The following is a 27,128-nucleotide window of genomic DNA, read 5'->3' on the forward strand; positions in this document are numbered from 1 at the left end:
GAATGATAATAATCCTATATGGAGCTATTCAAAGCTAGTCATCATGCAGGGACTTATATATGGGAATTCTAAATATTCTCAATAAGGACCTCTTATGTCTTTCTTAAGAGCAAATAAGTTCAAGCTTTTGTAAAATGTATTTTTCTATATAGGTATGCTTAAAATTCAAACAAGCAAAGAAAACAAAATGAACATACACAAAATATAATACTGTTTTGCTAAAAGTAAATACAGCCTAGAGAGTGAGTTTTGTGTTCTTGGAGTTTTTTCAATTTCTAACTATAAACATGTTAAAACTGTATTCTTCATTCATACCTTTACAGCACATGGGAAAAGCGATTGGCCGTAAGAGTGCAACCACTTGAGATTCTCGCTGCTTTTGTTTTCTGATAAAGGTGTAGTACTGGAACATTGCAGAGAAATATATTTTTGCAGATAATTATATTTATACAGTGCTGGATCTGATTCTGTCTAATGAAATAAGTGTTTTGCATACTAAGTAGAAGAAGTGCACATTTACAGTATATTACATCAGGTTTCATAGTCACTGCATATGAATATTTTATTTTGAAAAGTCCTTCCTTGCAATGTATTGAGGACGCTGACTAGGATCATTTTCTTCACACAGAAACCTGTACATCATAGATACAGCAGAGTTACAAACACTCAGAGCTTATGCACGACTGCAGTGCCGTACAGGTCTCTAAATATTTGAAGAAACTGGATTTTACTACATGTTAAACTACAAAAATTTTCCTTCATTCTGCAGTTCTGGACAAAATAAGCCAGGCTTTAGTCTGAGGTGATCTCCTCCAGATGTTGTGGCCTCACACTGCAAACTGTGTTTCAAAATATTGTGCTGGAAGATGCTCCCCTTTTGCTGTAGCTTCAGCACATCAGCTGACCCCTATTATTTTTGTTTTTGATGGAGATCCTATAAATTTAATGGAATAAGAAGAACCCTACCCCCACGCGGCTCTTCCTTTTATTAGCCAGTAGAGAAAGATCCCACAATTCATTATTTTCTTCCTCAGATGAACATGGTCAGATTCCCATGCTCTTAAGAGCAGAGTGAAGACGGCACAAATAGCAGCAATACGCTGTGGATTTCTATTCAGCAGTGACTGGAGGGTTCATATTGTCACCAAATCCCACTGCACACATTCTGAGAATAAACCCACTTTGAAGATGTTAATTTACTGGAAGTGGTTGGGCTGTGTGGAAGAATAAATGCCCCTCTGGAGCTCAATAAGGACACCATGGTCTCCTGCTGTGATGGATTGAGGAGTCCTCCAGGACATGCAAATAGCTTGACAAACACCAACTGGGAGTTAATGTAGCACTGACCCGCACCTGCCAGCTGCTTGTTGCTACACACTGCAAATATGCACATGTGTTTAACCGGAGACAGGTGGGGTGCTGTCGGGCACTCGTCTTGTGCGTTTATTCGTTGCCACAATCGGCTGCCTGACTCGCTCCTGGAAACACTTTATTGTGTGCCCTGGGTGCAAGTGGCTCATGTATAGCTGCCAGTGGAACAAAATGCTTCAGAGTAAAAAGCAATCCCGAGGGGAGTAAAGCGAATTAAAGAAAAAGACAGTGGTGGCCACGAACGCTTCCCAGAATTTTTTATTAACATGCAAGCATGTATGAAAAGGTGAAATCCCATCTGGGAAGCCGACACGCCCAAGGAGACGACAATGTGCAAAGTGTAATAAGAACAAAATGTGAATACTTTTTTATGTCTTTCAGAATGACAAGAACAAGCTTACTAGTTCTAAGACTGACTGGAATATATGTACGGACTTTTTAAAACTCTAAATAATGGACTCGAGTTTAATTTGCAAAGATAAATGAAGCAGCAGATGCTTCAGTAAAATTAATATTTCATGTCTTTTTACATTATTTAACATGGACAATGAGCACAAACTGCTAGCAAGAGCTGTGAAGGAAGATTTTTTGGTTTGTTTACTTGATGTGTGCTTACTTAATATGAACTTTTTAAATATTCCAGCCCTTTAGACACCCTGAAATTGTTAACGAGCTCTGAGTATACTATAAGATGCTGGTACGGGCACATTCTCGCATAACCGAGAGTCCTCTGTGGTTTACCTTTGCAAACTGTATGTGCAAGAAGTACTGAAGCCTGCAAGTTTGAATAAGGGCAGGTATTTCTGGAAGGAAGCTCATCAAAGTCAAAACTTCACAGTTACTGCTGGCTCTATAAAAAGAAAAGAATTAAATAAAAGTGTCCGGGCCTGCCAGCCACCAGTATTCACGACACATACATAGAATTTCCACAAACTCTTGCACCACAGCTTCTCCGAGACACTGTGCTCTGAGATAAATGTGTCTGAAAGTGATTTTTAACATTAATGATACTGGCTGGAAAAGCAAATTTAATTGGCAGTGGAACAGATGTAGAAATTACATACACAGTCTGAGACACAAAAACAATTACACAGACGTTGTGTAGACGGAGAAAAACAACAAAATCACCTCATGTTGGACTGAATGAAGACAAATGAGGTAAAACTAAAATTGATTTTCATTTAAATTAGAGGGCAGTGAGAGTAATGAGTCATGATGAGAAGCAGTTTGACCAGAACCGTTCAGTTCCTGAAATAATTTCCTACAATTAAAATTAGACTGAAGTCAAGCCACCACTTTGTTTTTTCAGCAAAGATACACGTTACTTAAATCTGACACATCTACTGCTCAGCTTGTGGTTCCTCAAAATGTCATCATGCCTGAAATACCTGCTTCAATCAATGGCAAAAAATCCAATTTCCACAAAATTCAATCTATTCAATCTGGAGGTAATCTATTTGTTTTACTTAATTAAATTCACTTTTATTTATATAACACCAAATCAATTGCCTCAAGACTTTTCATATTGTAAGCTAAAGACCCTATAATCATATAGTCAAAACACAGAAAACCACAAGAATCATACGACCTCCCTATGAGCAAGTGCTTTGGTGACAGTGGGAAGGAAAAACTCTCTTTTAACAGGAAGAAACCTTTGGCAGAACCAGGCTCAGGGAGGCGCAGCTATCTGCTGCGACTGGTTGAAACAATCTGCATAACTGTTTTAAGTAACTGAAGGCATCTCCTGATCTCCCATTTTCTTATTCAGGGATTTTCAGGGATGCGTGGGTTATTCATATGGTAGAAACTTGTTTTTCTGGTATTTAGACTCATAAATATGAGTACAATCACATTCTAGCTCTGTCCTTACAAGTACAAGCTACATGAATCTACCCCTTGGGACTAAGGGTGCTGGCATAACGTGTTCGTTATTTACAGCACAGAGACAAAATTGCATATAAGAAGGTGGGAACTAAAATATTTTTGTTACTTATCCTGATGTATTTCTGGGAGTTCCTACCTCAAATTGCTTCATATAGGGAGGAGAATATTCAAACCAAGTGTACAAACTAATTTACTGTACTAACATCTGCAATATATATATATAATAATAATAATGGATTGGATTTATACAGCGCTTTTCAAGGCACCCAAAGCGCTTTACAATACCACTATTCATTCACTCTCACATTCATACACTGGTGGAGGCAGCTACAGTTGTAGCCACAGCTGCCCTGGGGCAGACTGACAGAAGCGAGGCTGCCATATCGCGCCATCGGCCCCTCTGGCCAACACCAGTAGGCAAGTAGGGTAAAGTGTCTTGCCCAAGGACACAACGACCAGGACAGAGAGCCCAGGGATGGAACCGGCGACCTTCCGGTTACAGATGTGATTCCCAACCCCCTGAGCCACGGTGTGTGTGTGTGTGTGTGTATATATATATATATATATATATATATATATATATATATATATATATATATATATATATATATATATATATATATATTGCTGCTTCCTTTTAAGGCTGAATTAAACCCATTTAAAGATAGCTTTTCTTTCTGTATCTTTAATAGCAAGAAGATTCTTGTTTCAAGCACACGTTTATGTGAGCTAGATACACTTCTACTGAAATGCCAGTCCTTTTCCAAGTGACTGTGTCTAATTTTTGCACTTTCATATTCAATTTAGCATAATAACCTTTTGCTGCAAGATTATTTCCAGAGGTTCAAAGCTGGTTCAAGACTGGGTTCTGTAAGATATGAACCACAAGGGTCATTGTAACCTTAGAGAGTACCCAGTGACAAGCTGTTTTACTATTAATTTTCTGAGTGAAGGCAAACTTACCCTCAGTGTGAACAAGACTTAGAGAGGTCATGCTCACTGTGTCTTTAGGAGTCCAGGCTGCATTAGGAGTAGTAGTAAGTAGACACTGATTGTTGTTCCATTAATGCAGACACTGGAAACCAGTGTTAATTTCCTACTTCATGCTGCATCACTGCCCTCATGCTACTTGTAACTATTTGAGTGCTTCATCTTGTTATGTTCTCATTAGTCATTTATGCACAAGGAAAGGACTTGAATCAGTTTCTGCTCCCATTAAACTTTACAGCTCGGTCTCAGCCCAACACTGTTGGCTCTGATAGCCTCATAGCTGTTCATTTTTGAGCATGTCCCTATGAAGCTTTCAGATTATAATCATGATCCGAATACAAGGATAATTGATTATTATTATTAATAATATATTTTTTTGTCTCATTCTGCTTGCTGATGTGGAAATGTAAAAAGCCTTCCCAATTAAGGCTGATGGAAAAGTGCATATATTATCACTCACTGATCAAGTGGACTCGTTGTTCCAGTGGGGAGAAGAGAGACTTTTAATAGTAATTACGACCCTTAATTTAAATGTGCTTAAACCTCCAAGGATGGGGGAGCTATTTATGGAGAGCACTTTATAGCACTTGGAAGCTCTTGTTGTTGAAACTGAGAAATAAAACTGTAATGCTCACAAACAGCAGAATTCACATAGAGCACGGACAGCAGGGACCTCTTAATCATAGTAATAAGAACGTTGTTTAAGACACGTTTTGCACAGCTTAACCAGTTTGCTTATTTTCTACTCTGAGCTTTTTATTATTGGAAGTTACGTGCTTACTACAACAAAAACCACGCAAAATCTTTTGCCGTCTTTGCCCTCAGTAATTGAAAATAAATAACAAAGTAGCAAACTCAACAATGACAAGTGAATGATAAAAAGCAGATTGGAAAAGATGAAAGACCGCTTCACACCTTTTATTACACTGCCACACTTCTTCTGAAACAGCAAAGACAGGTTTTCACAGAAGGGAAAGAGTTGGAATAATACATTAGAGACGTGATTCTTCCGACAGCACCAGCCAAATGACTGGGGAGGGGCAGAGATAAGTTGTCGGCCAGAGTTTGAGCCAGCCAATGTGCTCTGTAATTATAGCCCTCCTTTCACACATGCACACCGCTGAGGCACAAATAAGGAATGTGGAAAAGTAACAGAGAGGGAGGGTAGGATCATACACACAACACACTCATTGTAAATCACCTATCCTTTAAAAATTAGTTTTGTGACAACCAGTTTAGAGTTACGCATGTCGCTGCCATACAAGACCATCCTTTCACTGTGTTTCAGTTTTTAGAATAATTATAGTGGGTGGTGATAATTGATGTTATGCAGAGTCACATAATAATTAGGTATTTTTCAAAATATTAGGTTTTTCTTTAGTTAGATTGGAGGCTACAAAGAACATGGTGTGCATCACAGTCCTCCAGACATTTGATCAGCATGTACTGGACAAATTATTTGTTCGCTGTGGGCTTTTAAATTTTGATGGGACTGATTCACTGGGAAAATGTGAACAGCCTGTGTTGAGCAAAAAAACATAAAACAAACAAACTACTAGTTTTACTGAAACTCTTTATTAGACATTTTTTGTCATTGAGTCAACTCTGTAGTAGAATTATGCATAAAAATGCAGAAAGTGGAATATGTTTTCTTACCAATGATATAAGCAACAAAACGTAAATATGTGTGAACTGAGTTAGTGCTAAGCTGTTGTTGTGACACCACAGTGATTATGTAAGACATGCAGTTTTAGCTTCTTTCACCTCTATTGAAAGCTGGTAGAAAAGCTAAGGGTGAAGTAAACAGCATAACACGCCCCACAGTATCACAATATCCATTTAAATGAAAGAAAAAAATCCAGAAAGCAGGAAAAATCTATTTTGTCTTATTCATCATTGTAATTCTATTTTTAACATATTATAATTTGTAAATATGGTCACTGGGTCGCTTTCTTTACCTTCATTCATTTGATAAGTACAAGCGTCTCAATATTTTGCACCAGTAAATTTATACATAATAGTATCAGTGAAGAAAGTGATACAATATACTGGCGTATTCGGCCATTACTGTAAACTATATGTTACATAAGTGGCCACCAACCTAAAGCATGACATTCAATCATCCCCATTAACCTCGTGCTGGCTTTCTGGTCTTGGGGTCAAAATGGCCCTGACGTTTTCATGGTTGTGGTAGCGGTGATGAGACAGTTGTGTGCTTGTTGTTATTGTGGGGTTGCGGGATTTTCATGGGTTTTCTCTGTGGTCATTGTGTTTTACTTGACGTGCTTCTTTGTTTTCCTGTTTATTTACTGCTTGTCTACTGGAGCCTGCTGATCTTGGCCAGCGTTTAAAGGTCTCGAGGAGAGGCTGCTGCCAAGATGCCGCTCAAGAGGTTTGAGTCCCGAGATAAACCTGGACACAAGAGTGGTCCTCCAGGTGACTGAAGAACTAAGGCCTCTGAGCTCGCTTCCCTGGTGTCCTAGATGCCCAAGAGAAATGCTAACGTGTTGCTGCACCACAGCAGAAGGGCCAGAATCTGCCCACCGCCATCCTCCACTTCACTGCCAACAAATACAGCTGGCTGCTACATACAGCTGTCGCAGGATGGCCGCTTGCTGGCTCTCTTCTACAACATCGTCAACTTGTTGGTGTAAAATGCCTTCGTCCTGTGGCGAGAAGTCCACCCGGAATGAATGGCGGGCAAGTGACACAAGTGTAGTGTTTCTCAAGATGCTGTTTAAGGCACTCGTAGTTCTTCTCATTTGTGTCATGGATTGCGTTCCTAGCGCAAGCACAGCATGGAAAATGGTGAACCAAGTCCAAGTCTCTCTGTGTTTTCTGTACCATTGGCAGTAGGAGGATCAAGTAAGAGGAAGAGGTGCCAGGGGTGCTCCGTGAAAAAAGACTGTAAGATGCAAAAAGTGTGTGGACGGTGCAGCAAGTACATATGTAGAGGTTGTGCTGTGCTCTACTATTCCGTGTGTGCAAGCCAGGTCTAAGTAGGGAGCAAGTGGTCTTGGGGAAAAAGAAGAACAAGAAGCTCATGGTGGGTCAGAACGACCTTCTAGGACACTGAGTGCAACCAACAAAGAACGTGGAAAACACGCTCACAGTGGGTTAAAAGGTTCCCCTTAGGACAGCGCGTGTAGCAGAGTCGGAATGAGTGAATTAAGACACAGAGACGAAGGGGAAACACACACTCAAATACCAGTCTCCAGAATCAGTCTTCATTCATATTTTAGGGTCTTGATATTGAGCTTATATAAACCAAAAGCAAAGAAGGTCTTAAATATTGCTCATTGTTCATATCTAAAATACCAGAATGTAGAGTTTTGTCCCATTAAAGAACTTTGCTCTTAGATTGCAAGTTTACTTGTATTTCTTAGAGTTTCAAAAAGTATGGCAGAGTCCTTTTGCTATCAGGCCTCTTTCCTGTCCAACAAGTTTACACTTGGGAGACAGACATCTGTACTTAGACTTAAAACTCTCCATTTTGATAAGGCTTATATTTAAGGCTGCTTCGGGCTCACCTGAAGACTCACACTGCATGAGGACTTCCCATGATGGACAGGATGTCTTCTTCACTGACCTCTTTTCACTCCCCTTTTCTTTCATTTTCTTTTCTACTGCATCTCATTAATTTTTGTCTTCTCTTTTCTAGAGTTTGACTCTCTATGTTCTCCTTTTTGCTCTTCTCCTTCTTCCACTGGCAGATGGCTATCCCTCCTTGAACCTACTTTTCCTGGTGGTATTTTCCTCTGAGTTTTTCCTTCCCACTGTCACCAAATGCTTCCTCAGAGGAAATTTTCTAACTGTTTGTACTGAAGGGGCTGTTGTTGTTCATTTTTGCAGTTAATTGATAAAATAAATTGAGAAAATTGAACAGAAGAAAGTAGAAGAGAAATAACCATAAAACATAAACTAGTGACACACTGGGGCCTGATCAACCCTGGCATGGCCTCCTTGGACGAAGGTGTCTAGTGATAATGGCCGAAACACCCATTGAATACAAGGTCCACTGCTGATGATGTGTCCTAAAATTTTAATATTAAAATCTAGATCAGATTTCTAATTCCTAAACCTAACCAAGGAATGTAAAAAGAAACTTAAAAATTGCAGAATAACTTGTGATAAAAGACCAAAACACCCGTGAAGTTGAACAACAATGCATCGCGCTGGTAACGTTTCCGGGCTGCTTTTCCTCATAGTATCCATCCCTCAAGACTTTCTCCATTTAAAGCAATGCATTATCAGGGATTGTAACGTCTAGTCCTTTTAATGAATCAGAATAATTGTTGCTATATGAATAAATTTGAATTGAACAGAAGACGGGAGATGGGATTAACAGTAAAACATATCTGCTTAGTTGTGAGGAAAGTAAGTGTACCGTTCTAAGGGAACTATCACAAAATTACGTGGTAAGCATCTCTCACTGATGGTGACAGATCCAGAAATCTGTTGTTGGAATAGTCTGTCTGTGGAGCTAAGATAGCAAAACCCTTAATTAAAGGTGTTTCTTCACCACCTGCCACAGGGACTTTGTTAAAAAAAGAGTTTTACTTTAACACGAAGGGAAACTTTTTATTAGAAACAGCAGTGCAGTCAGCAAATAGATCAAATACCACCCAGAATCGTGTACCTTTTAAATTATATTTGGAATGTGTTGTGTAGTAACAATGTATGGGTAATTAGCATTTAATAATATTTCATCCACTGTGTCAAAACAGTGACTCTCCATCCTAAATGTAATTTTGCAGATGAGGACAAAGTAACAGGAAGATAAACCTGAGGAGGAAGGTCGTGAGCGGAGCATGGTCAAAGGTTCCTGCCTTTTCATCCACATCCAAATGCCTCGGGACGTTATACTAGAACTTGATGTTGACAGTCTGATCATCCAGGATAAATTCATGCTGCACGGCCATGAAAAGAAACTTGCAAATTAAAGAAGAGCACCTGAATACAACATGTACAGAGTTCAGGTGGTATAAGTGGTTAGGACAAGAGTAATCCAAACCTTAAAAGTGATTCACTTTTATTACTTAGAAAACTGTGTAATCTGTGTTCCTGTTTGAATAATGGGCTGCCCAAACATAAACACGCAGTAATGCCACTCTAATATACCACAGGTTGTGGCTTATATAATATCAATATAAGTTTGGTTATTTTGTCTCGAGTCTTGTGTTTATACAGGACATTCCTATTATTTGGCAAGAAATGTGTTTATTTATAGCAAAAGAGTGGGAATAAAGTCTAAATCCCAACAGCTTTGCGGGCGTTTGCCAGTACATTATTTATAGTGGGTGTAATGTACCCAGTGCCTGGTGTCCACATCACTTGTGATTACCCTTAAGGCTCCAAGGCAGTGAATACTGCACAAACAGACAACGTGTACATTGTGTGCCTTGATTCTCAGCTTTGCTCACTCTCTCCCACCACCCTGTCCTGCTCTCTGTAAATCTATCATCAGCCTTCACAGATCTCTACTTTGATTTGATTCTTGTGTCCTTCTCCTGACTTACACCATTGCACTCTACCTCTGCCCTTTCCCCCATCGTTTTCTCCTTTTTTATTATCTACTTCTTTCCATTCCCCATGTAACTGACCTCCACACACCTCTCCTTTATTACTCTCATGCTTCTTGAATTTGAAAAACCATTGTTTTAAATGAACAATGATTTCGCCCTTGGTTACTTCATGTAAAGTTGGGATGTCAAAGAGACTGACTTTCCACATTAAACCTCCGTGTTGTTTCACCTCGTTTTAAAACAACTCTACTAAAAGGCATGAATTATCCATGAGTAACTGATGCTGCCATAAAATACACAGTACTTACTGCAATCAGTTATTCTATGATACTACATTTGCTGTTAACCAGTGCTACAGCAGTTTGAGGCATAGATATGAAACCAGAATGTTTTAAACAAAAACAAAAGATAAGCAAAAGCACACAAAACAAACACAAAAACACAACAAACCACTCGAGGAAAATACAGACGTCCACATACTTTAAATACAAATCATCCCCAGAACTAAATGTAAAGAACTCAATCACTGTTGACTTTCTCTAATACTGAAATCCTGTTTTAAAGTTCATCAAGGTTGCCTAAACTCTTTCTGTTTGCCTTTATGCGCTGGATAAGACAGATAACTCAGTCAAACTGGTTAATGGGACTTTTTTTTCTGGAACAGTTCTACAAATGTTATTAAAACCCGAGGTTCATTAAGGTTTATTTTATTGTAATCGTCTCCTTCTGGATTAAAAAAAAATAAAAATAGCAACAGATTTTGATTTGATGAAATTGTAAATAATCTTCTCACATGTCACTTTCACCTCTTCAATAACATAAATAATCAATAACATGAAGACAGATTGTAAGAAAGAAAGGACAGGAAAGAACATGAGAAATTATTAACAATGGTAGGGACTACTCAGATAGTAACAGAATTTTTCATGTGGAAGACGCTACGCTTCTTTCAGCTGCTCCGTTGTCCACCAGGGGTGACCCAAACACACTGCTCTGCATATTTGGTTTGGCAGTTTTGATTTTGATTTTTCACATCAAACCCATCCTGACTCAAACCCCAAATCCCTATGTTCTCAAACTGGTTACCTTGAGTGTGTTAGGTGTCAGTCATTCTAGAAGTAAAATAGGATGGTAACCTCCATGTGACCAGGAAAAAAAATAGTGGTTTACTGTTGGGAACCAATGGCAACTGTTGTACAGCACCTTCAACCTCTGGTCGTTGGTCCCAAGACGATTACATAGGTCACATGGGAGGTACCCTGTCTCCAAACAATGTCAGTCAGACTCAAACTGATTTGCAAATAACTGCCATCTAATATCTAAATGTAGTGACACTACCAACACTTTACAGTCAGTCTGCGCTGATGAACCCAGTTTATCTGCTTTATCAAGTTAGAATACGCCATGATGGATCACACAAACATGAGTTACTGAAGTTTGTGGTGGGTAATTTACAGCAAATTGTGTTAAATTTTATTCTTAAAAAAATTTTTTTGTCCAATATATGTGCTGCTAGCATACATAAAGCACACTTCAACCTCTTCAGGCCCTCTTCTTCCTCTCTTCTGCAATGTCATCTGCAATCATCATAGTCCATCATCAAAAAAGGTAGGAGATCAGAGCTGATGCCTGATGTAATCTCATCCTCTCATCTTGACTCCATCTGTATCTCCTACTGCACACCTTTCTTTCTCTCCATGAAGCCAAGCTTGTTGATCATCCCCTATCTTCTTAACCTATCTTCAGCAAATCCTTCTCATAGCTTCATGCTTCATAGATTTTATTCCTTTGCAATTACTACAGTTGTGCACATTTCATTTGTTCTTGAAAACTGTACCACTACTCCATTCGTCAGGTGTCATCTCACCCTAACCAATCTGGTTAAAAAGCTTCCTAGGCATCTCCATAGCTCCTACATGTATGCCATCAAGACCAACCACCTTTTCATTATTCCTGGTAGAATCTTGGTTATTAATGAAATGCAGTAGCTGCATCTGTTTCTAAATGTGTAAATTAGAAGTTTGATACATGTAGATTTGGCCCAGTCTTTGACTGGGGGTTGTGCCCGATGTGTGGATTCTGAATGGTCTGCTAGTGTGGAGCTGACTGAGGTACAGCACCACCTGATGTAGACGACAGCAGATTGGATGTAAGTGCCAACCTGGCCCCTTCAAATTTCTGTCAAAAATTGATAACAGACTGTCTCCATGTCTTATTCCTCTCTTGAGGCACTAAAGTTGATTTAAAGATGGCAGCTGACAGTGAGTGGTCTAAGAATAGAATAGAATAGAATTCAACTTTATTGTCATTGCACATGCACAGGTACAGGGCAACGAAATGCAATTTGCATCCATCCAGAAGTGCTTTAGTGATATAGATATATTACAATATATATTAGCAATAATATAGATATGTGAGTATATTACAGAAATGGGTCTATTATAGTATGTTATAATGTACACGGTATGAAGTATGTTGTGAATATTCTATAACTATAAGTATGTACAGGCTGTAGTGAGTACAAGCTATGTACAGGCTATAAACAGGATATAAATATGAAAAACTATACAGAATATGAAATAAATAACTACAGAAATCTGAGATATACAGCTATACAGAAATGTGAACTATGCAAGTTGTAAACAGTTGTAGGATTAAAAATTATCGAATGTACAGAATGATTATTTACACAGAGCTATAGAGTAGTGCAGTTAAGATAAGTGAGATATAATTTCTACAGAGGCTATATAAAGTGCTAGTGGTTGTGAGTGGTGGTTCACTCCATGTTATTATTGTGTGTTTGAGGGTACAGTTGTCCATTGTGGGTGTGTGTATGTTCAGTCCATGTGTTAACGTGGGTCAGATGTCAGGAGGCAGAGTTCAGGAGTCTGACAGCTGTGGGGAAGAAGCTGTTCCGGTACCTGGTGGTCTTAGTCCGGAGGCTCCTGTAGCGCCTCCCAGAGGGCAGGAGGGTGAAGAGTCCATGTGATGGGTGACTGGGGTCTTTGATGATTTTCCCAACCCTTTTCAGACACCGCTTCCTGTAGATGTCTTTTATGGCAGGAAGTGGTGCTCCGGCGATGCGCTGGGCAGTTTTCACGACCCTCTGCAACGCCTTCTGGTCCGAGGCAGAGCAGTTCCCGTACCAGACTGTTATACAGTTGGTCAGGATGCTCTCGATGGTGCAGCGATAGAAGTTCACCAGGATGTCTGAGGACAGGTGGTTCTTCCTCAGAGTCCTCAAGAAGAAGAGGCGCTGGTGAGCCTTCTTGACCAGCTTGGAGCAGTTGGTTGTCCAGGTGAGATCCTCGGAGATGTGGACTCCCAGGAACTTGAAGCTGCTCACACGCTCCACAGCCGTCCCCTTAATGTGGATGGGAGGATGTGGGTCAGCATTCCTCCTGTAGTCCACGATGAGCTCCTTGGTCTTCTCGGTGTTAAGCAGCAGGTTGTTTGTGTCGCACCACTCAGCTAGACGATCCACCTCCTCCCTGTAGGCGGCCTCATCATTGTCACTGATGAGGCCAATCACCGTGGTGTCATCTGCAAACTTAATGATGGTGTTGGAACCATCAGCAGGTCTGCAGTCGTGGGTGAAGAGGGAGTAGAGGAAAGGGCTCATCACACAGCCTTGTGGTACACCGGTGTTCATTGTGATTGTAGATGAACAGTGGTTATCCAGCCGGACATGTTGGGGGCGGTTGGTCAGGAAGTCCAGTAACCATTTGCAGATGAGGGAACTGATGCCCAGGTCTGTCAGTTTCCTGATGAGTTGTGAGGGGTGGATTGTATTGAACCCTGAACTGAAGTCTATAAACAGCATTCTGGCGTAGGTGTTGTTGTTGTCCAGGTGCGAGAGGACAGAGTGCAGTGCGATGGAGACTGCATCCTCTGTGCTCCTGTTCTGGCAGTATGCGAATTGGTGGGGGTCCAGGGTGGGGGGGAGACAGGATTTGAAGTGTGAAGTGAAGTGTCTAAGATGTGATGCCTATTATTGAAGATAACCTTTGAAAGGCAATTGCAAGTTGATTACACATTGTTGCACAGTGGACCCCAACCATTGTTTTCCAGAGTGTAACTTTAGGGTTTTGTTTTGAACAAGTGTAGTAAACTCACAAAGTACAGTGGAAAGGACAAAAGTTCCAACATCATCCAATAATCCAGTGCAGATTCATAATTCATCACTGAACATCATTTTCATCCAATGATTCACGGCCCACAATCACGTCTCTGTAAGCCCACTGTAAACATGTTTTGTTCTGTTTAGGCGTTCGAGCTGGTTTTCATTTGGCTTTTCTGGATATACTCTAAATCTTATTTCATTCAGCCCATTTCTTATAATTCTATTACAAAAATCACTCCTGTTTCTCCCATTTATTTTTCATTTACTTTGTCCTTACTTGTCTGTTTTCCATATTTACTGGTTGCAGTTTTGCATCACGATTTTTGAAGACATCTTCTCATGTATCATTTATAACCTTTCGATTTTGTTGTCTCACTATGAGTGGCTGTAGCTCAGGTGGCAGAGCAGGTCAGCCACTAATCAGAAGGTCGGTGGTTCGATTCCAGGCCAAATATCCTTGGGCAAGATACTAACCCCATGTTTGCCTACTGGTGGTGGTCAGAGGGCCCGGTGGCGCCAGTGTCCGGCAGCCTCGCCTCTGTCAGTGCGCCCCAGGGCAGCTGTGGCCACAATGTAGCTTGCCATCGCCAGTGTGTGAATGTGTGTGTGAATGGGTGGATGACTGGTTGTGTAAAGTGCTTTGGGGTCCTTAGGGACTAGAAAAGTGCTATACAAATGCAGGCCATTTACTATGAGTTGGATTTCTTTCTTGAAGGAGTCTCTTGTTGGGTTCATGATTCCTTTCAATCGTCAGGAGCAGCAATGTTAAGGTCTGCAACAACTCTATTTAGATTCAAGCAGACATTTGTTTTAAAAATGCAAATTACAAGTTGTTTCCATAATTTTTTACTTGAGCTGGCTTTGACTTTATTTTTAATGAAGTGCTTGTGCTGCTATTGTAAAAAAAAATTGACTCACAATGCAGTTTGAGTATTTGCTAAATAAATTAAGAAATCCTAATATACATCCAGTTATAGCAGTTCCACATTATTGTGTCGTGTTAGGTGGATTAATTTTATATGCTTTTACAAAATGTCTCAACTTTTCTATTCATATATTACACACAGATGATAACAAATGACATATAAGAGCTTTCATGCAGATCTTGGATATTTAGACCCCCAGAGCTTAAATGTCACATCTGCTCAACCTAGTGTAAAAAAATCATTAGACCATACTGACTTATGTGTAGACATCATAGTAAATGTAATCATACTTGACAACTGCATTACCAATCCACTTTTTCAGGGTTTTTCTCCACTCTTTCAGAGTATAAATACATAAAGCCAACACAGTTTCTCCCCACAATTTTAAACATAAAAACATATGGTATTTTATTATTATTTTGAAATAAATTCTTTGGGGTAAAAAGGATGGTTTGGACATGGCTCACCACTAAGAGACCCCAGGGCAGACCCAAGACATGCTGGAGAGTTTAGCTCTCTTAGCTGACTCAGGAATGCCTCAAATGAGCTGGAGGAAGTGACCGAGCAGCAGGAGCTCTGCTGGTTATCCAGGTCTGGGTCTGTCCCATGATCCAGACCTGGATAAGCATCAGAAAATGAGAGAGGCAAACATATCTTTAATATTGCTCTATAAATAATTAAGACAAGTATGTTCAAACTTTTCTCTGATACTGAACATATTCCACAGTCAGTTAATTTTGGCATTTTTGCTGGAATAGTTAAAAGAATTCCTCTGAGATCTGTTGTCCTGCACCAGCTTTCCTTCCTGTAATTGAGCCAGGTTGATCTATTATATTGACAGGAGAAAGCTAGTGTGGGAACTTGGTGAACAGCAAGAGCTCCAATCCCTTTGTCTATTCACAATCGGGCTTAGGTGCATGCTAGATTTACTCAAATCTTTGTTGATCAATCGCACAGTTTCACAGCTGAGGCCGTGGAGTTTGACAAACGCCTGTGCTGGATAGTTGTGCAGTTTCAGTTCACCATCAGCTTTTCCCATTTCTTCTCTGAACATTGTAGATATAAGAGCAGCCTGTGGCTTTATCTCACCAATGCTTATCTTACACTTTCTGTCTACACATTCAAACTGTTTCACTAATGAAAATTTATGTGACAGTGTGATGCACAGGAACATGTGAGAGATGCTCGATAATGCAACCTTAAATGCACATTTTGTAATTGAATATTTCTAAATGTAGCCAAAGACAACAGGAAGAGAGAACAGTGTTTTAGTGTGAGTGATGTTTAACGATGTCGTCTGTCACACTACTGACTACTGGGATAAAAAAACAGATGGCCTGTAATCACCCAGTTAGCAGTTTGGTATTTTTTTTTAAAAGGGGTGATTATAAGATACAGTGACTTTTATATTATTGAGCAAAGGCACTGGGGATTTTATTTTAAATAGGTGTCTAATCAACCTACGGATATCAGTAATTACACACTAAACAGCTTAAAAACCTTTTGAAGTATAAAAATGATTACAGCTGATAAATGTCGGCTTTAGCAAACTTTAAATAATTAAAACAGGTTAAATCATTCATTGCTACGTGTCAAAGCTTTTATCTTCATGCTGAAAACGTAAAATAAAGCTCCCACTGTTCTTTTTCTCTCACCCACTCTGTTTGCACAGTTGTGGAGAGCAGCCAGCCCTAGTTACATGCACGTTATGTTTGTACCACACAATAGATCTAAAGTGGAGAGTGGAAAATGCTACATTAATCAAGCGTAAATCATGCCCCATTCTCCCTGTTACAATCACCAAGCTTAACAAGTTTTGAGCTGAAAACCCTGCATTGCCACTTACAGCTATAGTGCTGTGCCCCATCTGATGATTCAGATCCTGATACAAATATTAATATTAGTTTTAAAATGATGATTTCATTTGTTAAGGAGAAAAATAGCTGGTGCTATAAATAAAAATTAAGGTTTTAGAGTGTCTCAGCCGAAGTCCAGACTTCAATCCATTTGACATATTTGGCACGACCTTAAACAGGCCGCCCATGCCCAAGACCCCTTCAGTGTGGCTGAATTAAAACAGTTCAGCAAAGAAGAGTGGGCCAAAATTCCTCCGGAGTGACGTGGTTGGTTGGTTATCGTAAACGTTTGATTGCAGTTCTTGCTGCCAAGGGTGGCACAACCAGTTATTAGGTTTAGGGGTGTGGCGGAGGCGTGGCCCCGGGCGCAGCTGCAGGGGAGGAGTGGAGCGGAAGGCTCAACGGGGCGGCGCCGCGAGGCCGGTAAGAACAGCTGATATTGTTTATGGACTAATGATGGTCTCCTCCGCTGTGTTTATAGTGAGACGAGGAGGAGCGGCCAAGAGAGATCAGCTGGGCTCCAGCTGTCAGACGGTGCGACTGAGTCTGCTGTCAAAATACAAATATATCAATAAACGTGGAAGTTGGCTATACCTGCCTGTGTGTGCGTGTGTCTGTGCTGGGTGTACTCTACAAGTGGTGCCGAAACCCAGGAATAGTGCCGGTGGGGAAATGTCCGACCCACAGGCCACGCCACCCGCCCAGCCTCTGCAATTCTTGGCGCAGATGCTGGCGGAGATGGCGACGATGAGCCGGGATCAGGCGGCCGACCAGCGTGCCCACCTGGCCGCGCTGCGGGAGCAGACGGACCGACAGACGCAAGTTCTGGAACGGCTGGTCGGGGCCGCTGCCACGCCGAAGCCCTCGCCGCTGTCGGTGTCGGTGCCCCGGATGGGGGACGGGGACGACCCCCAAGTTTTTTTGGAGACCTTCCGTGCCACGGCGGAGGCTTGCCAATGGCCGCGGGAGGAGTGGGCTCCGCGGCTGCTCCCCCTGCTGTCTGGGGAGGCACAAACAGCGGCCCTGAGTCTGCCTCCGGCGTCGAGGAGCAGCTTCCCGGACGTGAGCCGGGCGGTGGTGGACAGGCTGGGGCTCACCGCCGAAGACCATCGCCGGCGGTTCCGGGCCTGTCGGCTGGCTACAACGGACCGACCATTCGCCTGGGCCCGGCAGCTGCGCGACGCGGCGGTACGCTGGCTGCAACCGGGAGCATCGGAGGGCGAGACGAAGCTGGTGGACAAGGTGGTGCTGGAGCAGTTCACGGAGGGATTGCCAGCGGAGACGGCGAGATGGGTCCGGTGCCACCGGCCCGCAAGCCTGGAGGTAGCGGTGACGCTAGCGGAAGACCACCTTGCCGCTGGAGCAGGGGAACCCGGGGACGCCGGACGGAGACCGAACAAACAGGCCCCAGTGCCGGCCCCGAGACGCCGTGTGCCGGCACCAGGGCAGGCAGAGCGGCTGCCGGCGCTGAGCCCCACTAACCCTTTCGCGGCGTTGGTGCCGTCCAGGGCAGCCGAGCCAAGTGGAGCCGCCCCCGAGCCACGGAGAGCAGCACAGACGCCGGGGCCGGAGTGTTGGAAGTGCGGGCAGCCGGGGCACCTGAGGAGGGATTGTCCGCTTATGGAAGTGGGGCAGGTGTTTCGTGTTGCTGGCGCCCCAGCACCCTCCCCCGGTCTAGGAGGGACATACAGTATTCCGGTAAGGACTCGAGGGGGTATACGCCAGGCGTTGGTGGACACGGGCTGCACGCAGACCCTCGTACACCAAAGCTTGGTTCGCCCCGGGGCATTGCTGGAGGCAGAATGGGTGGAGGTGAGGTGTGTGCATGGTGACGTTCACAGGTATCCCATAGTGCCGCTGTTATTAAAATATAAGGGCAAAATGCATAGAGTAACGGCGGCGGTTAGCCCGCGCCTGTCGCACCCCCTGATTCTGGGTACCAATTGGCCGGGGTTTCATCAGCTACTGGGGCAGTACGCGGGGGTGCGATCACGACCGGAAGCGGGGTGTAGCGTGTGCGCGGCATTCAGCGGTGACGCGGGGTCGTCCGACACCGACTCCGGGGGGGAGGAGCCGGCGGGTCCCTCACGGGACGTCCCGCCGGCCCCGGAAGTGTCCCCCATGGGTGATTTCCCACTGGAGCAGTCTCGTGACGGCACCCTACGCTCAGCCTTTGACCAAGTGATGGCTATTGATGGTCACGTGGTGCGCCCTGAGGCCGCGCAGACCTACCCGCGTTTCGTCTTATTAAACGACCGGTTATATCGAGTGAGTCGTGACACTCAGACCGAGGAAACACACACCCAGTTGTTGGTGCCGCAGGGCCGCCGGGAAACGCTTTTCCAGGCGGCCCACTATAACCCCATGGCAGGGCATATGGGCTACGAGAAAACTCTGGAGCGAATAACGGCCCGATTTTATTGGCCGGGCATCCGAGCGGATGTGCGCCGCTGGTGCGCGTCCTGCCCGGACTGCCAACTTGTTAACCAGCCGGCCATACCGAAGGCGCCGCTGCGCCCTCTCCCCCTCATTGAGGTCCCGTTTGAGCGCATCGGCATGGACCTCATCGGGCCGTTTCACCGGAGTGCACGCGGCTACCGCTTTGTGTTAGTCCTGGTGGATTACGCAACGCGGTACCCGGAAGCAGTTCCGCTGCGCACCATCTCTGCAAAGAGTGTGGCGCAGGCACTGTTTCAGGTCATCTCCCGAGTCGGAATCCCGAAAGAGATACTGACTGACCAGGGCACGTCGTTTATGTCTCGTACACTGCGGGAACTGTACGAATTACTGGGCATTAAATCTATTCGGACCAGCGTCTACCACCCTCAGACTGACGGGCTGGTGGAGCGGCTGAATAAGACTTTAAAGTCCATGATTCGGAAGTTCATTAACGAGGATGAACGCAATTGGGATCACTGGCTAGACCCTCTGTTATTCGCAGTGCGGGAGGTGCCCCAGGCCTCCACGGGATTTTCTCCCTTTGAACTGCTGTTCGGCAGGAGGCCACGTGGGGTGCTCGACCTGATTAAAGAAAGCTGGGAGGACGGTCCGAGCCCCGCCAAAAATGAGATTCAGTACGTGTTGGACCTGAGAGCAAAACTCCACACTTTGGGGAGGTTGTCACGGGAGAATTTGCTCCAGGCTCAGCAGCGTCAGCAACGCCTGTATGACAGAGGGGCTAGGCTCAGGCAATTCTCACCGGGAGATAAAGTGCTTGTGTTACTCCCTACTTCCAGCTCGAAGTTGCTCGCCAAGTGGCAAGGACCCTTTGTGGTCACACGGCGAGTCGGGGACGTGGACTATGAGGTCGCTCGGTCGGACAGGGGAGGAGCCACGCAGATTTATCACCTCAATCTCCTCAAACTGTGGCGAGAGGTTGAAACCGCTTCTCTGGTGAGCTTGGTGAAGGAGAGAGATGAGTTGGGGCCGGAGGTGCCAAATTCTATCATTCCCGCCTCCCTCCCTTGTGATGACCATCTCACACAGGCCCAGAGAGCGGATGTTGTCGCGTTGCAACAGCGTTTTGCGGACGTGTTCTCCCCCCTGCCCGGCCGGACGTCCCTCATCGAGCACCATTTCGTGACGCAGCCTGGCGTGACGGTGCGTTCACGGCCCTACAGGCTCCCGGAGCACAAGCGAAAAATCGTGCAGAGGGAATTGGCGGAAATGCTGAGGATGGGAGTAATAGAAGAGTCGCACAGCGCCTGGTGTAGCCCCATCGTTCTGGTGGCGAAGAAGGATGGGTCTATACGGTTCTGTGTCGACTATCGCAGGGTGAACGAAGTGTCACGCTTTGATGCCTACCCCATGCCTCGGGTCGACGAGCTCCTGGACCGGTTAGGCACAGCCCGCTTTTTCACGACACTGGACTTAACCAAGGGCTATTGGCAGATTCCCTTGTCTGCCGAGGCCAGGGAGAAAACGGCCTTCTCCACTCCGTACGGTTTGTACCAGTTCGTGACACTTCCGTTCGGCCTGTTCGGGGCCCCGGCCACTTTCCAGCGTCTCATGGACCGGGTACTGCGTCCGCACGCAGCGTATGCTGCCGCCTACCTGGATGACGTGATCATCCACAGCGACACCTGGGCGGAGCATGTGCTGCGGGTGGCCGCGGTCCTGGAGTCCCTGAGGGGGGCGGGGCTCACGGCCAATCCGAAGAAGTGCGCGGTTGGACGGAGGGAGGTGCAGTATCTGGGGTACCACCTGGGGGGCGGGCAGGTGCGTCCACAGGTGGAGAAGACGGCGGCTATCGCATCCTGCCCGCGCCCCAGGACGAAAAAGGAGGTGAGACGGTTCTTGGGGTTGGCGGGTTACTATCGTCGCTTTGTGCCGGGGTTTGCGCAGCTAACCAGCCCCCTGACCGATCTCACTCGAAAGGGTGCCCCGGATCTGGTCCAGTGGACGGGGCCGTGCCAGGCGGCGTTTGTGCAGGTGAAAAAGGCTCTCTGTGGGGAGCCGCTGCTTCACACTCCTAACTTTTCCCTCCCTTTTGTTCTGCAGACTGACGCCTCGGACAGAGGGCTGGGAGCCGTTTTGTCCCAGCAGGTAAGGGGGGCCGACCGCCCTGTCCTATACATCAGCCGGAAGCTAGCAGAGCGCGAGCGCCGGTACAGCACCGTGGAGAAGGAGTGCCTGGCCATCCGGTGGGCGGTCGGCTCCCTGCGCTATTACCTCCTGGGACGCTCATTCACCCTCTGTTCGGACCACGCCCCGCTGCAGTGGCTCCACCGCATGAAGGATGCCAACGCCCGGATCACCCGGTGGTATCTGGCGTTGCAGCCCTTTAAGTTCAAGGTGATCCATAGGCCGGGGGCGCAGATGGCAGTGGCCGATTTCCTCTCTCGCTCGCGGGGGGGGGGACTTGGCTCGGCCGGACGGCTCCCCGGCCTCGAACGGGCGGTGGGGGTGTGTGGCGGAGGCGTGGCCCCGGGCGCAGCTGCAGGGGAGGAGTGGAGCGGAAGGCTCAACGGGGCGGCGCCGCGAGGCCGGTAAGAACAGCTGATATTGTTTATGGACTAATGATGGTCTCCTCCGCTGTGTTTATAGTGAGACGAGGAGGAGCGGCCAAGAGAGATCAGCTGGGCTCCAGCTGTCAGACGGTGCGACTGAGTCTGCTGTCAAAATACAAATATATCAATAAACGTGGAAGTTGGCTATACCTGCCTGTGTGTGCGTGTGTCTGTGCTGGGTGTACTCTACAAGGGGATAAAATCAGAATTTTATGTTTAGTTTTTCACACGAGGCCAGGTTGGTTTGGATGTCTGTTTTGATGAAATCATCTATAACAACATTTGTTTTTTACTCAGGTTATCAAATTTGTTTGATCTGAAACATCTACATATGACAAATATGCAAAAAAACCAACAAAAAAACGAAAGAAATCAGGAAAAGGGTAAATATGTTTTTTTCAGCACTGTAGCTGAGTTTATAAGCCGTTGCTATGTGGCAAAGACTAACACTCATACCTATCATCTTGCCAGCCTAGAAAAAAAATTATATCATCATGGATACCTTTATTCTGTTTTCTCCAGCTGTGAAAACTGCTTTGTTTTATTTTGTTTTGTTATTTTCGGGTTTTTTCTTTGACTGGCCAAAGGCTGAGCCAATCCACCTTTTTAGAGGAAGCTCATTTTTTCCACTTGTATCCAAGATCTTGTTTTTTCAGTCACTACCCAAAATATATGATCATAATTGAGGCTAGGAGAATAGATCAATCTGTTAAATCCACAGTTGAAAGCCTTATCGAAGTCCACAAAAACATGTAAATTGGTGGGGCAAAATCAAACATATCTCTGAATATCCCCGAGAAAATAAAGAGTTTTAGTTCTGGTGTTTCATGACCAGAACTAAAACTACACTGGTCCTCCTGGATCTGAGTTTCAACTCACAGATAAACTGCACTCTTCAGTGTCCTATCCTTCCCAGTTTCCCTGGGAGACAAAGATGATACCACCGCTGTTGGAACACTACAGCTCAGCTACAGAAGTCTGAAATCTTCAACTCTGCCAATCTAGGGCACCGTCATCGACTTCCAAAGGAGTCAGCCAAGACAGTCCCACAACATCAAGGGTTTTGAGAAACTCAGGGTCAATCTCACCAACCCCACGGTACCTACCACCAGTCAGCTCTTTAAAACTACCTCAGTGACCTCACCCCCGGTGATGGGTGAGTCATCCCCTTCATCCAGAGGCTCTACATCCATAACAGATGATGTTTCAGTGGGATTGAGGAGAACCTCAAAATATTCCTCTCACCACCTGTCAGTGTCTTCAGTTGTGGTCAGCAAAATGCCGCCTATATAACAGCCTCCCTCCCAAGTTACATGAGAGTTTGCCAGCATTACTTTAAGGCCAGCCAAAAGTCTTTCTACATGCTCACTAAATAGTGAGTTGTTACTTTTTCTTACCAACTTTTTTTTAGTTATACTTGCTTTTCCTACTGTCAAAATGTCTCTGCACCACCCACTGCTTTACATTGCATACATTACATACCCTAACCCTACTACAGCTAGTCTGATAGGAGGCCACAGTCTCCAATCAAGGACTCAATTTTCAAATAAAAACAGATCTGAAATGAGGTACAGGAGTCAAGCCGCCTCTGAAACCACCTGAATGACAATGTGCTGAAAGGTATTACGGACTTATGTCCAGTGACAGTGACAACACTTTGCCTACCCCAGTCTTAAAGTGTTATTATTAATTCTTAAGTGGGAGTGTATTCTAGTGATTTCAAATTTGCTGAAAGACGTTATAATCCCAAATCTGCACCCAGAATCCAGAATAATCCAGATTCCTGAGTCCCAGTGCAGCAGCTGGGTTGTGTCTGGGTAGGAAAAAACATTCAAGATATGTACACATATGAGCTCTAATGTATGTGGTACGTTTCTAACCGCTTGCTCATGTTAAAAAGTAAGTAAGCATAAATGTCCTGTTGTGGTTTGTAAGGTTCCTTCATCTGGGAAACAATTTATAACACATTTAATACACTTTTGCCACAACCAAAGATCTTTGGGTAAATCAATAACCAGCCCATCAACAGTATATTAAAGCCCCACTGCATTACAATAAATAAAAATAAAATCTCATTCCTTTTTTGTCATGTTTCTGGGTTTTTGAATTCTGAGCTTTTTGAGACTTTGATTCTTGTTTTTCATTTGTGTTATATTATTGTATCTTGAGCCTTAGTTCTTTGTTCCAGTTTATTGATATCTGTATTTTGCTTAGAAGGATACAAGGGGAAACCCAAAGCAATCACCGGAAATGACACAAAATAAACCCTATATCAAGTTATGTATCTTAAGTTCTTGTCTCTGCATGTAGTCACTCAATGTCTCAATTACTTCCTGTTTCATTGTGGTACCCGCTTGTCCCTTGGATTTAATTTTCCTTCCCACATCTTGTTATCTCTGATTAATTTCACCTTATTGTCCCCTGATTGGCCCTTGTCGTGTCTAATGATCCGTCTCCCATTTCGCCCTTTGTCAGAGGGTCTGTTAACGTGGCTTTGCATGTTCCCTGATTTCAAATGCCTTTGGCTTTATCGACTTTGTATTCTTTGGACTGCTCCATCGACCTTTTATTAAATGTGCACTTTAAGCTAAACCTTACCTGCCTCAGGAGTCTGTATTTGGGCCCTCATTTACCAATTTGTGATATTTTTTGTTAAAGCACCTGGAAGCTCCTGCTTTATTAATCATGTTTCTACTTGCATTTCATAAAAATCAAATTTTTACCAGACAAATTTAATCTTCTAGCACAAAATTACATTAGACACACAGATAAATCTAATGGCATATTTATGTTTGAATTAAAACGTGAAACATAAAAACTCACTCAACCCATTGCACAATAGGCCTGTTCTCAGAGACTGTACATCTTTAAGCCCTCTGTGTATGAATACATGCTTGTGGGCAGTGCCTCACTTACTCAGCTTGCCAGCATAGCACACTTACTCTTCTTGACCTGCCGGCTTTTAGGTCTGCAAAAACAGTTTGCTGCTCGCTCTTCTCTGAAATACGACACTTCATGTGTAACCTTGTGATGACAGTGATGCACTGTGGAATCAACCAGCAGTTGTAGTTATTTTACTCTCACTGTATCTTTTGTGGAGTGTGTGCAGTTTTCCATGTGTTATGTTATTTTTTCACATTAAAAAAATAAAAGCCAAGTAAAAACAATAAATGATGACCTCCAATCTGGAAGACCTCATGAGTTGTTTATCACTAATGTCTGAATATGACACAAAGCAGCACTAAAAACAACGTGAGATGTAGTTAGTGGAGACTAATATAATTTATTTCGAAATTCACATATATTTGTAAACGTTTGGTCAGGCTGTCACACAAACACTGTTCAGTCATTTGAAAGAAGGCAAAATCTTCCTTTCCGTTTGCTTCCACACATAACACCTGTGTGCTGATGGATTCGAGCTTCCTCTTTCTTTGAGTGTGACTCATGCGGTATAGTCACATGAACCACCTGAATTTGCACTCAAAATCCTGACCTAGCTTTCATTCATAAATGCCATCGCTGCATCCATCCTTCCTGAGTGGAAAGGGGAAAAAATATCAAAATAGTTCATTCTTTCTTTAAAATAAAATAAAAAAAGAATATACAAATTAAAAAAAAAAAAATCTAAATCAGCGAGAAGCCAATTTTAACAGGATTAACAGAGCGTAAAAACATTAGATTTAAACAGGATATGGAGGAATGTGGGGACTCAACAAGGCCATTTACATGAAAAGGGAAAGACCATCTCTGAACTGAGGAGGGGGGCTAACATCTTTCACCACAGTGCTGTCATAGCAACCATTCCCTAACTCTCTGGTGTCGTGTGATTGGCCATGAGTACCATTCACAAAGTAAATAAGTAATAGCTAAATAATGAAATTACACAAAGGGGTCGGCAACCCTGGGCACACGGAGGGTTAACTGATGGCACGACCATAGCTGGACTGGCATGTGCCCAATGGCCAATGGTGATTTTTCGTTTTTATGGGCTGATGAATTTTTTTTTTTTTTTTTTAGTAACGGTATAAACAATGAAACCTGGTGGATTGGCCAGGTGCTGGCAGATGTGTAAAAATAACTCTGGCGGAGTTTCCACAGAGTGGATGAGAGAAAGGGGAGGCAGGAGGAGGAGAGACCCGAGGCAGCCGCCTGTCTGAGTGTCAGGTGAACTCGACTTCAGGTAAGAAGTTATGACCTGCAGTCTATCTGGGTCAGATATAACCAAGTTTAGGTGGAGTTTATTTTCGTTATGCTGACTTTTTACAGTCAGTTACAATAACTCGTACTGCTTACTAGCTAGCATGACTGAGTTTCTATACAGCTGGGTGGGTGCTATGATGTTACTGATAGTGAACTTTATTTTATTCATAAGGTTAGTTAGTAGAGTTGCCAACCATCCCATAAAAAACGGAATCGTCCCACATTCAGAGAAAATATTACTGTTTCGTGTTGAGGTGAAAAGGAACAGTTTGTCCCGTATTTCAGCTACAATGAAAAAGACAAAGCTGGATTTATTCTGTGTCTTTACGCTGCAGCTGCTTCTTCTTCTCTCATTCTCTCCCCCTCTCTCTCCTGTTGCTACTTCAATCATGAAACTGATCAATAATTAGCTGATCAGCTTTTGTCTCTTTTTTGTTTATCGCCCACTTTGCGCCAGAAAGAGGAAACCAGCGGATGTCACGCTAAACAACAGCAGCACGTTTAACTTTGATCAGCTGTTGTTAGAATTTATTTAAAATTACTTTCTAGTATCAGCTGATGTTTGCTGGAGCCACAGCTGTAAAAGCTGCTGGTCATGATATTGGTGTTTTATGTTAATCCAAAAGGATTAACATAAAACATGTATCACCCTGGAGAAACGAAGAAGTCAAAAAACTTGAAAGAAATTGCAGGGCAGCAGAAAGGAGATGGAGGAAAAATAAAAATGCAATCAACCATCAAATACTTTGCGAGCAACTTAAAATGTACAATAATACACTAAGGAATTCAAGAAATTCATACTTTGCCAAAATAATCAGTAATAACAAAAATAATCCCAAAGTCCTCTTTTCCACCATAGATCATTTATTTAACCCTGATTTTAACAGCTCCCAAAGAACCCCCACAGACTCGCTCTGTGAGCAGTTTGCAGACCACTTCAGGGGAAAAATCAGCACCATCAGATGTGACATTTTATCTTCTCGTGATATGATTTTAAACACATCTGAGGGCTCGATTGTACCTGAGGAGACACCGGACAGGTTTGTCGTGGTTAATGCTGAGAACCTTAAGAAAGTTTTCTCCACAGTGAGACCCACCACATGCCTTTTAGATCCAATCCCCTCTTCACTTTTTAAAACACTTCATGGATTTTTTTGAAGTTGAGCTTTTATACATGATGAATTGGTCTCTTCAGTTGGATGTCTTCCCTGCTGCCTTTAAAACGGCGGTGGTGAGGCCCCTTC

The sequence above is a fragment of the Astatotilapia calliptera genome, chromosome 8 (assembly GCF_964374335.1).
Source record: "Astatotilapia calliptera chromosome 8, fAstCal68.1, whole genome shotgun sequence".
NCBI classification, from domain to species: domain Eukaryota; kingdom Metazoa; phylum Chordata; class Actinopteri; order Cichliformes; family Cichlidae; genus Astatotilapia; species Astatotilapia calliptera.